The sequence below is a fragment of the Monodon monoceros genome, unplaced genomic scaffold, assembly GCF_005190385.1.
Source record: "Monodon monoceros isolate NGI ecotype Baffin Bay Population unplaced genomic scaffold, NGI_Narwhal_1 Super_Scaffold_21, whole genome shotgun sequence".
Lineage (NCBI taxonomy): Eukaryota > Metazoa > Chordata > Mammalia > Artiodactyla > Monodontidae > Monodon > Monodon monoceros.
In genome coordinates this window covers 173,013,054-173,023,735 of record NW_021703778.1, presented here as the reverse complement: position 1 = coordinate 173,023,735, position 10,682 = coordinate 173,013,054, and the positions used below count along the sequence as shown (strand labels likewise).

The 10,682-nt window shown below is 57.4% G+C and overlaps 1 long non-coding RNA gene across 1 annotated transcript; it reads right to left on the bottom strand.

The window, feature by feature from the left end:
- Window positions 1-1,187: 1,187 nt before the first annotated feature.
- LOC114903573 lies at window positions 1,188-8,350 on the bottom strand. The gene is made up of 3 exons (XR_003795751.1): window positions 7,753-8,350; window positions 7,557-7,640; window positions 1,188-1,844 (listed from the first exon to the last, which is right to left on the bottom strand). It is a non-coding gene; the product is annotated as an uncharacterized LOC114903573 (long non-coding RNA).
- Window positions 8,351-10,682: the final 2,332 nt, after the last annotated feature.

Genomic DNA, 10,682 nt, shown 5'->3' with positions numbered 1-10,682 from the left:
GGACGGACTGGTGGATGGATGGATGATTGATGATGAATCACAGATGGATCGTACATGCATGTGCGGATGCGCTGCCTTACCCAGTGAAAGCGAAGGCCGGCAGGGCCCTCGGGACACCCAGTCTAACACTTCACCCAGAGCGGGGTCCCCTCGGCCCCATCACTGGGGACTTCTGCATGGCCTCGCCCCTCCTCCTCCAGTCTGTCTCCCTTGCCCCCCTCCATTCCTGCACCCCCACCTTGCCCAGGGCTCTCACCTCCTCATCTGCCCCACGAGGCTCCCCTCGGGCCCCTCTCAACTGCGCCGTGGCCCCAGGTACCCTCAGCCGCCCCTACCAGACAAGCCCTCGGGTCGGCCCAGTCCTCTGGTCTCTGGGTCAGCCAGCCACTACTCATAGGACCACACAGGACCCGCTGCCCAAGTAGGGAGCCCGTGCCCACCCCAGGACCAGCACTTCATACTCCCACCCTCACCATCCCCACCCCGTGACGCCTGCCAGGCCTCTCCCCCCCGGGCCGCTCCCCAACAGGCTCCAGGGACCCCACGCCCCACTGTCCCCATGCCTTGCCCACCCGGCCCCCCGGCAAGTGCTCCCTAAACCCATGAGGCCCCCAAACACCCTCCCCGCAGAGGTGCAAGAGAGAAGGTGGGATTTAAGGCTGGCAGGGGGAGGGGGGCAGTCCTGGCCCTGTCTCCATCCTGCTGGTCCCCGGGGGCAGGTCCCTTCCCACCTCTGAGCCTCGGTCTCCCCACTGAAATGTGCAGGCAACAGCACCACCGGGGGTTGGCGCCAGGGTTCTGCAAGATGTTTGGGGCCCGTGGCCCCGCCTGGCAGCTGCAGCATCAAGCACTGCAGGAAAACGTACACTCACCTCCCGCCAGGTACCCCGCTACCCTGCAGCTCTCCATCACTCCCGAAGCATCCTGGAGTTGGAGACAGGAGCCCCAGAGGGCAGGACGCCCTGCTGTCAGCAGGCACAGCTGTCCAGAGGGCAGACGAAACACCCCCCACGATGCCCACCCCCAGGCTCGGGACCCCTGAGCTCAGGAGAGGTGCCGCTCTCCTCTCTCACCCTCCCAGCTCCTTCCGCCCGACTGGGGGAGGGTCCCACGGCACAAATCCCCTGAAACAACCCTTGAGCAAGTAACTGGTTCATTTCTGCTTCAAAAACTTTAAAGCACCCAAGTATTCTTTTATGTATATTTCATTGGCTTTTACAAAACTAAGGTCGCCATTTAGTCTGATTATCCCTTGGCGGGTGATGAGAAGGCAGCTTAAGTCATTAACTGCATCTCCTCGGTGCTCCTCCACTGGCGAGATTGCGGGTGGGCAAACCAGGCACACGTCCCCGGCAGGGGGGCCAGAGCAGCCCCACTCCCACGCCCACCCCGGGCGGGCCGAGGGGCCCAGCCTCACCCAAGCTTTGAGAGGACAGCTGGCGTCCCCACGGAAGGCTCGGGCCAAGACTGGGGCTCTGAGCTCCCCTCTGGCTGGTCGCTGCGGGCAGGATTCTGTCCCAGTAGAGCTGGTTTTCTCACCGGGGGAGCAGGCCGGCGACCTCCACCTCCAGGGCTGCGGGGCATCGTAAGGGAGAAGGAGCCTAAGTGGGCAAAGGGCTGGGCGCCCCCCGGTCTCCCGCATCCCGGGGCCGGAGGGAGGGGCTGTGGGAGGCACCTCACGCCCGCCTCCAGCCCCGTGCCCACTCTGCTCTGGACCTCGGGTGCGCTCCATGGGACCGACCCTCCAGCCCGTGGGCCAAGTCGTGTCCAGCCGCCGTCTGAGGGGCAGATTTCGATGACATCCAAATTGCCAGGCGCAGCGGGGAGTTTCCACTAATGTGAACCTGAGAAGAGAATCGGGGCTATTGATTTTCCCCCGTCTAGTGCTGTCATATTCCCTTAAAGGCATTTACCAAGGCTTTTAAGAGCTATAGCACTTCCACAAAGGAACAAATTACGTGCAAATCAGGCTGCTGGGATTTATTCTCCCTTCAAACCCTTGTTAGGAGAGCTGGGAGGGCCGATGGCAGCTCCAGAGCCAGAGCCCAGGAGAAACCATGCCCCGCAGGCCCGGAGCAGAGCCTGCCGCCCGGGCCTGGCCTGCCGCCCCACCCAGCTGCCCAGCCAGGAAGACCCCTGGGCAGGTGGCGGCAGGCCCCCGAGAGGCGCCCAGAGAAGGACACAGAAGCTCCCGGGAAATTCTGCCACCCCGCCCAGCAGCCTCTGCAGAGGGACCCGTCGGCATGTCCATCCCTGGCCACAGCGGACCACTGCCCCCTCTCACCCAAGCGTCCCAGGACGGGTGCCCCACCCCCCACCGTCAGCACCTCAAAGGCTTCCTGCTCTCCGCCCTCATCTCGGGGTCCCGGAGCCCCAGTCCTTCCTCGCGGCGACTGCAGGGGCCAGGACAGCCCCTCCCTCTTCCTCCAGGCACCCCGAACCCGCCGCAGCTGCCCCCCGACCCTGGGGCCCACCCAGCAGCACACAGCCTGGAGCACGGCGCTTCCCCAAGGCCGTGCGTGGCCACGCCCTGTCCACGTGGGGGGCCCAGCACAGGACTGAGCGTCCAGCAGGGCAAGCGGTGTGGGTGGGAGCTGAGATCTCTCTGAGCTGAGATCTCTCTGAGCACACAGCCCTGGGCCCGGGCCTGGCTCTGCTGAGAAGAGACGGTGGCCTCACCAGGGACCCCGTGACAGGGAGACCCTCTGGGGGCCCTGAGGCTCTGACGGCTGCTAGCGCTTGGGACCACAGCTCCAGGAGGCTACCCTCGAAATTCACGCTAGGCGCGGTCCCAGAGCAGAACGGACCCTCGACGCCTGTCCCCTGTTGGGTCACACACACCACACGCACCCCCCCCACACACACACAGCAGGAACTCTGCAGGGTGCCAGCCTCCTGATTCCGGCCAGGCCAGCCCTCTGAGGCCCCCAGGCCCCGATGACATCCTGCACACTGTAGGACCAGTCCGGGTGTCCTGGAGCCCCGATCAGGAGAAGACCCAGGAAAGCAGGAGGCTGGGGTCCCCTGGACGGAGGGGACGGTATTCAGCATTCTCCCGTGCTCGCCATTCTGTCTGTTTCCTGTGCCGGCGCCTGCGGCCCCTGAGCCAACACGGGGCTGTGACCAGTGCTGTCTCTGCATTAGGACACAGCTGAGGTCCTAGCAGCAGCCCAGGCCGGCGGCCACGTAGTCAGGAAAGCGCCCACCTCTGCGTCTCCACCCGCTGGGCCCTGGGACGGGCTGCAGCCGTCCTGCTGGGTGTGTTGACACTCCGTGCCAACGCATTAAACAATCTTCTCTCGCTTTCCATGGGGGTCCGTGCAGCTCCCGCAAAGGCCCCACGTGCGTGAACCGTGTGTCAATCCTGCACGGGCTGCCTGTTGAGGCCACCACGGCGTTGGCGGATCTGCTCGTCAGCAGCCCCTCCCAGCAGGACAAGGGCCCCTCACCCTCGACGGCGAGGCCTACACAAGGGGAGGGGGCACGCCCGGGCCTCTCCGGGCACCCTGCGTGTTCTGGTGCTCTGTGTGACGAGTGACCCCGGGGGCTCTGGGCTGAGGGCCCAGCCAGGAGCCCAGAGACCCAGCTCACCGACTCCCAGAGACTTGGTTTCCCCCTGGAAACAGGCTTTTCCTTTCATCCGGTCACTCCTTCAGCGGTCAGTGCCCGCCATGCAGCTGGTCCAATGCCAGGAACCCAGGCGCTCAAACCACTGTGCACTAAACGCCCACGGGCCAGGCCTGGGGCAGGGGCTCTGGGCCAAGGTGACGCTGGCTTGGACCACACGCCAGCCACTCGGCGAACGTCGTGTGCCCACCGGCTTGGAGGCCCGTGGCTGGGCCAAGGTGCTTAAACCTGCAGGCCTGGTCGCCTCTTCTGAGAGCGGGGGTGACAGGGACGCTGCGACAGGCTGTTGGAACAGCGGCGGGAGGCACTGAGGACAGCCTGGCCAGGCCGGGAAGGGCGGAGGCTGGGGGTGCACAGCTGCTCTTGCACAGTGTCCACATTCTCTCTGCGGACAGGGCGATTTTTCCACCCTTCCGGTGCTGCCCACCAAGGGGAGGGAGGAGGGTCAGTGTGGGCAGCGGGGAAACAGCAGAGCCTGGTGCTTGTCAGAGCACCGTGAAAACACCCCCAGGAGGGAGCCCTCACCTGCCGCAGCCCTGCCCCAGCTTCCTGCTCTGTCCCATCTGCCTCAGGTCATGAGGAAGACTACCGGCCCGGGGGATGTGTCCATGGCGTGTCTGGGGCAGGGTGGGCGTTTCCAGCGGCCGCCTCCGTCCCAGGCCCCAGCAGCCATCCTGCGCACGGGGACCAGGACGTGGGACCTCAGCCTCCCCACCTGGTGGTCTGTTCACCTCCCACTCAGGGCTGGGGGCAGCAGCTGGCCACAGCCCCTCCCTCAGGGAGGGTAACCCGCTCCGTCCCAGCACCGAGGGCGCCGGCCCCAGCCCACAGCCGAGCAGACCCCGTGCCCCTCTCCCACCTGCCACGGCCCACAGGAGAGCAGGAGGGACACGGTGCCACCAGGAGCGGCCTCAGCGTATTTTGGGCCTGGGCAGGAGTTTGGGGTCGGGGGCAAGGACTAATTATGGCTCAAGGATGAAAACGTGAGCCAGGCAGCTGTGCTCCACGGAAGGAATTCTGCCCTCAGAGACACATTTTCCGATTCCTGGGCCGCCAGGAATGCATTCTTGGGCCCTCACGAGGCTCGGGCTTCCCATAAACCCAGGACTCCAAACAGCCTGACAGCTGGCCTGATCCCTGGAATCCGGGTTGCAAGGCCTGGTCCCTGTGGCCGTTCACAAGCGGTATGCTTGCACCTGCTTTGCCCATGGGGATCCTTGCGTCCCCTGATGTCCCCTGAGCAGCGAGTGGCCAGACCGAGGGTGGGCTCATCTCCGCGGCCCGAGGAAAGCAGAGGATGGTCCCTTGGACAGCTGAGGGGATAGAGGCTCGGAGAGGCTGGAGGTCTGCCAAGGCCAGGAGCCGTGGCCACCACCGTTTATGTCCTGGTCTTGCCCTGCCCTGGACAAAGCTGCCCCTCTCCATGCACAGCGCAGGCCCCGGGCTGAGAGGAAAAGGGCCCAAAATATCCCTAGCGTCCTCACTGCTGGTTGCTTTCTATCCTTCTTCATTTTCCTCTTTCTCCCACCACGACCCGATATTAATCTGAAAACAGAAACAGGGGACGTCCGCCGCCGGGAAGAGCAGGTTAGGCGATCGGGACCAACCCTTCCACTGAACACAACTAGAAAAGCTGGATACAAACGGTTTTAATCTTCTTCAAAGCATAAAAGAACACATCAGACACTGAGGAATGAATCACCAGGCCCAACCTCAGAGGAGGCAGGAGGCCAGCAAGGTGAGCAGAAGTCATATCTGCTTTTGCTCAAAAGGCCACCGACTGACCCCTGGAAGCAGCAGGCGAGGGCTGCCCAGTGGTGGCTGGAGTAGCTCCTCTGGTTCACAAGAGCTGATTGTGGGCGTCGGCACTCAGTGGGATGCTGTGCCTGTGGCTCGACGTGAGCCACACTGGGAGTATTTGCACCACAGGAATCAGCAGAGGCTCTACATCAGGGCTTGTGTTTTTGGAGAACCGGTTGTTAAAGATTTACTGGCTCAGTGGACCCCAGAGCTGGTAAGAGACAGGGTCTGACAACGCCCTGGCCCTTTCAGCCCAAAGGCACGGCTCAGGGCAAGGGGGACCAGAGGCAAGTCAGCCCTGCCTGGGCTCACACTTTGTGATAAACGTCCTGACCCAGCAAACATCAGGGCTTGATTTTGCCTAAAATAGTTCCAGGTGGAGTGTGCCCCGCCCGGCACCTGGAAAAAGCAAGCCAAAACCATCTCTAACGGAAGGATCTTCCTTCCTAGGGCACAAGTGACTACTATGAGAACTTTTTCCAGTACAGTCTCTAGCAAACAAGGACAAGCCCACATACGGTAAACCAAGCTCCGTGATCAGGAGCCAGCAAAGACACAGAGAACAGAAACACACACACAGAAAGTCTAGGTTCTGGAGTTATAAGCACAAAATATGGAATAATGATCCTTTAAAGGATAAAAGAACGAATTCTGCAGAGACTGAAAACTGTAAGACACGTCAGAGCAGATTTGCAAAAGAACCAAAGAGAAACGTGTAAATCTGAAAAACGATCACAAATGAGAACCGGACGGGCAGGTTTGACAGCAGAGTTCACACAGCAGAGGAGAGAATGTGTATCTGCAGGTACTGTTGGGAATGCAACACGGTGACATCACCAAGCAAGGAGGAATGTGATGTAAAAGCACCAGATGAGGTTGGCTGTCTAGGGATATATCTAACAAAGCTACACAAGGCTTCAGTAAAGAAGACTAAAAATTATACGACAAGAAATTAAGGAACGCCAAATAAATAGACATAAGCCACGTTCACGTGTTGGAAGACACAGTGAGTGAAGACGCTGGTTCTTCCCAAATAGTTTTGATTCCATAAGATTCCAACCAAAGCCCCAACAGAGCTTGTTTGTGTGTCTCTGGGGAGCTTGACAAGCTGACTCTAAAAGGTCCGTGGGATTATAAAGAGCCTGGACCAGCCCAGAGCCCCTTGAGGAGGAGAGTGGCGGGGAACTTGCTCTACCGGGCATCCAGACTCATCCCAGAGCTACCGAGACGTGAGATATTGATGCCGGGACAGAGAAGCCGACAGAGACCCCAAATACAGACCTGGGAGTTGGGAGTTGATGGCCACTTGACTGTACTAAGGTCGGAGCCCAGAGCTTGGAGAAGAGACAGTCTTTGCAATGATAGGGGGAACGTGAATTTGGAGCTCTCCTTACACTATGCACAAAATCGAGTCCAAGTAGATTTACAGACCCAAGTGGAAAGGACAAAATACCAAGCTTTGGGAAGATAACATAGGATCATGGCATCATGACCCCTGAGTAGGAAAAGGATCTTTAAATAAGACACTAAAAGCTTTAACCAACAAGAAAGATTAATAAATTCACCCACATTGACCTTAAGAACTTTGGTTCAAGAAAGCCCCTGTCATGAGAGTGGAGACGCCCCACGCAACGGGGGAAGAGAAGCTCGCGCCTCTTACCGAGGATGTGTGAGGAGAGTCAGCAAGAAAAAGAGAGACGGCGCAAGTCTGAAAACGGTGGAAAGACTCCAACAGGCGCTTCGCAAAAGAGAAAATCCACAGAGCAGTAAACGTATAAACAGGGGCCTGATCTCATTAGGAGTCAAGAAAACACACAACAGAGCCACGATAACAGGATCCCACTACCCATCCAGCAAATGGGCAGAATCTGTAAACTCTGATGATACCAAGTACGGCACATCGGCAGCCCCCGTCGACGCTGGTCACTTTGAGAAAAGGATTGGGTGCAGCACAGCATTTTGGGGCAATGAAACAAGGCTGGATGATGCTGTAGTGATAGATTTATGACATTATACAACTGCCCAAACCCACAGAATGTACAACACAGCGTGAATCCTAATGTCAGCTACGGACCTTATTAGTAACAGTGCATCAGTGCTGGCTCATCACGTGTAACGAGTGTACATACCAGTGCAGGGTGCTGGACGTGGGTGAGGATGCTCTGCACGTTCCACTCAACTTTTCCATAAACCGAAAACCACCCAGAAGAAGTCTATTAAGTAAAAGAGAAAAAAAACAGATGGGTACTCTCTAGAAGGGTTGAAGATGGACTCACCCTCCCTAGAAAACCCGGCAGCAGCGGACAAGTGCAAGAATGTTCTTACCAGTACTGCTCTGGGCAGACAAACTGGGGAGCGACCCAATTTTCCATCAGCAGGGGGATGAACGAATAGACTGTGATGTATTCGTGCAAGGAAGCTGCCCAGAAACACTCACGCTGGGGGATTCCGGCTAGACGGTCAGAGAACACCAAAGCTGAGCTGGGAGAAGAAATATTGTAAAAACGGGCTGGATGTCACGACAAAACGTCAGGTGAAAGAAACAAGAAACAAAGGGAAAGTCACGTTGCATTCCATTTATATAAAATTCGCCACCAGGGACAGCCCCACAAGCTCTCGGAGGGCTGCTTACTTAGGTAGGGACCGGAGAGGGAGAACGCAGAGTGATGGCCATGCGGTTGGCAAGGGGTCAGCTCGCAGCGGGGGAGCAGGGGCCGGGGGCAGGGCGAGGAGGCGGAATTTCAGGACCCCGTGATGCTCGCACAGACTCACAGTTATTATATCGTAGGTTTCTGATTTACACACTTTTCTGCATGAGTGTTGTATTTTACAGTAAAATAAGAATAAAAAAACAAGAAGAACGTACTTTGTTCTGTGATTTGGTTTATTCTGCTTAACTCATGGTGCAAATCTCCAGCCGCTGTCGTCGCTCCGGGTCCAGCCTTGGGCACCTTGGGGCGTTTCTGGGTACAGGGCCCGTGCTGAGGCTCCCACCCCACGGTGCCAGGCCAGCGTGTCGGGTGCTGTCTGGGGGCAGCTGCAGTGCCTCCAGGGGACCTGCCGTCCCCAGTGCAGAAAAAACCCTCGTGTCGGGCGCCCTCACCGCGTGTCTGGGCTTCCCTCCCAAATAAACTGAGAAGGTGACTGAGGAGGTGTCACTGCCCCCCCGGGGGTCCCGCCACACGGCCAGCGCCCACAGCGGGGAGCCTGAGTTGGCCGACAGGGAGCAGCTATCAGGCACGTGCTGTGCTGGTCAATGATTAATCTGAACGTTAGGAAACGTTTTCTTTGTCTGACAAGGAGCTGATTGCTGCAGTTGCCCCGGGAGCCTGGTGTCCTTCCCCAGCCTCCTCCTGGGGGAGGGGAGGCCTCGCCTGCCAGCTAGGCGGGAAGGGGGGTCCTGGCTGCCGTTCCCGCTCGTGCTGAGAGCCGCAGCGGGAGCCCCCAGCCTGGTGGAAGCTGCCCCGCCCATGACCCCACCCGCCCCGCGGCCTTCAGGACTGGCTCGGAGGCCCCCTGCGCAGGGCCCCCCCAGGGACCCTGTGGGGTGGCTTCGTTCCTCGTACGCCCGGTGCCATGGGCCCCGCTGTCCCCCGAGCCTGGCTTCGGCCTGACCTCCCACTGGACACATCTCCCCGTGAGGATGGTGTGGCCACACCATCTTCAGATGGGCCTCCTGAGGTCAGAAGACCACAGTGACTGCCTGGCCTCCAAGTCTAAGGCTCTTTGAAGGGCACTTACAACGTCCAGTTTGTAGTAAAAAAATGGATAGGTGAGCAAAGAGATAAATGACATTAAAAACAGGTATTATAACTATGTCCAGGGTTTAAATTAAAATATTATGTAATTTGTTATAGAACCTCAGTAGAAAAACAGAAATGATAAACAAGAACGAGAGAGAAATTCAGAACGGAAAAAATCACTAGAAAAGTTTCCCAGCAGGTTGGAGACTGTAGAAGACTCAGGAAGATTAAAGGTGGATCAGCAGAAATTATTCAACCTGAAGAACAAAGAGACTGAAGAATTTTAGCACATAAAGAGGATCTGTACTAAGCATGCCTTTCCATTCGGCTGCTTTGACATCTGGGGCCTCGCTGACCCTGGAATGACCTCCCTTCCCAGGGCAGCCAATTCCAAGAGATAGTACATGACTCAGGTGCATCTTTCACGTACAAACAAACCAGTCCCGAACCCACACCCCAGTCACCTCCTTCACTGGAACCTCACACTCTCACCCATTCTTCCTCTGCCCCAGCCACCCCCGAGGCCAGGTAGCCGACAGCTAGGGCCAACCCTATGCCCACAGCCCCCTGAAACTATCCAGACAAGCTGTTCCTCAGCCTGCTCACCAGGCCTTGCCCTGACCATGGAAAGGGTAAAGGCTCTTGCCCACAGTTCTTCCCTCTCCCTCTGCCTCCTGACTGACCCTGGGGCTTCCCCATGTGGCCCTACACGGTGCAGCTTGACCCCGCCTCCTGGGGCCTGTGAGTAACAAACTCTCTTCAATGGTGCCTCACGATCTGGTGGCCTCACCATACCTGACTGATAATAAAACCTACATTTTATAACAGTGCCCCAATGGCCTGAGGTGACCTGAGACATATGTGTAACTGGAATTAAGAAAGAAAGGAAGGGGACTTCCCTGGTGGTCCAGTGGTTAGGGCTCTGTGCTTCCACTGCAGGGGGCACAGGTTCAATCCCTGGTCGGGGAACTAAGATCCCACAAGCCATGCAGTGTGGCCAAAATAAAATAAAATATCGCACAAAAAAATTTTTTTTAAAGGGCAGGAAAGATTTTTGAAGCTAGGTTGGCCAAATACCCTGAAAAGTATTACAAAAGTATTGAAGAAAATGTCAATTACAGATTTGAGAATTTCAGCAGACCCCCAACAGGGTGAACAGGCACACACAGACACATGCACCCCTAAACACATCATAGTCAAACTACTGGAAACCAATGACAAAGGGAAAATCTTGAGAAGAAAACAGAGAGGAAAAAAGCAAGTGTATTTCTCCTGCAACCAGCACTCTCTCTCCTGCACTATCAATTTCTCCCTCTCTCCTTGTTCACTCCTTTGACGTAAAATTATTTCTTAATATTATCCTTCTTCTGTCACGTCTCTTCTGTGTTGCCCCATTTCTCCACCCTCTTTTCTTGAAAGGCATTATCTTCCAAGATGATGACAACAACGATGATGACTGTAATGACAAAGACAGTGACCACAGCAATGACCATGGTGATGACGGTGGTGGTG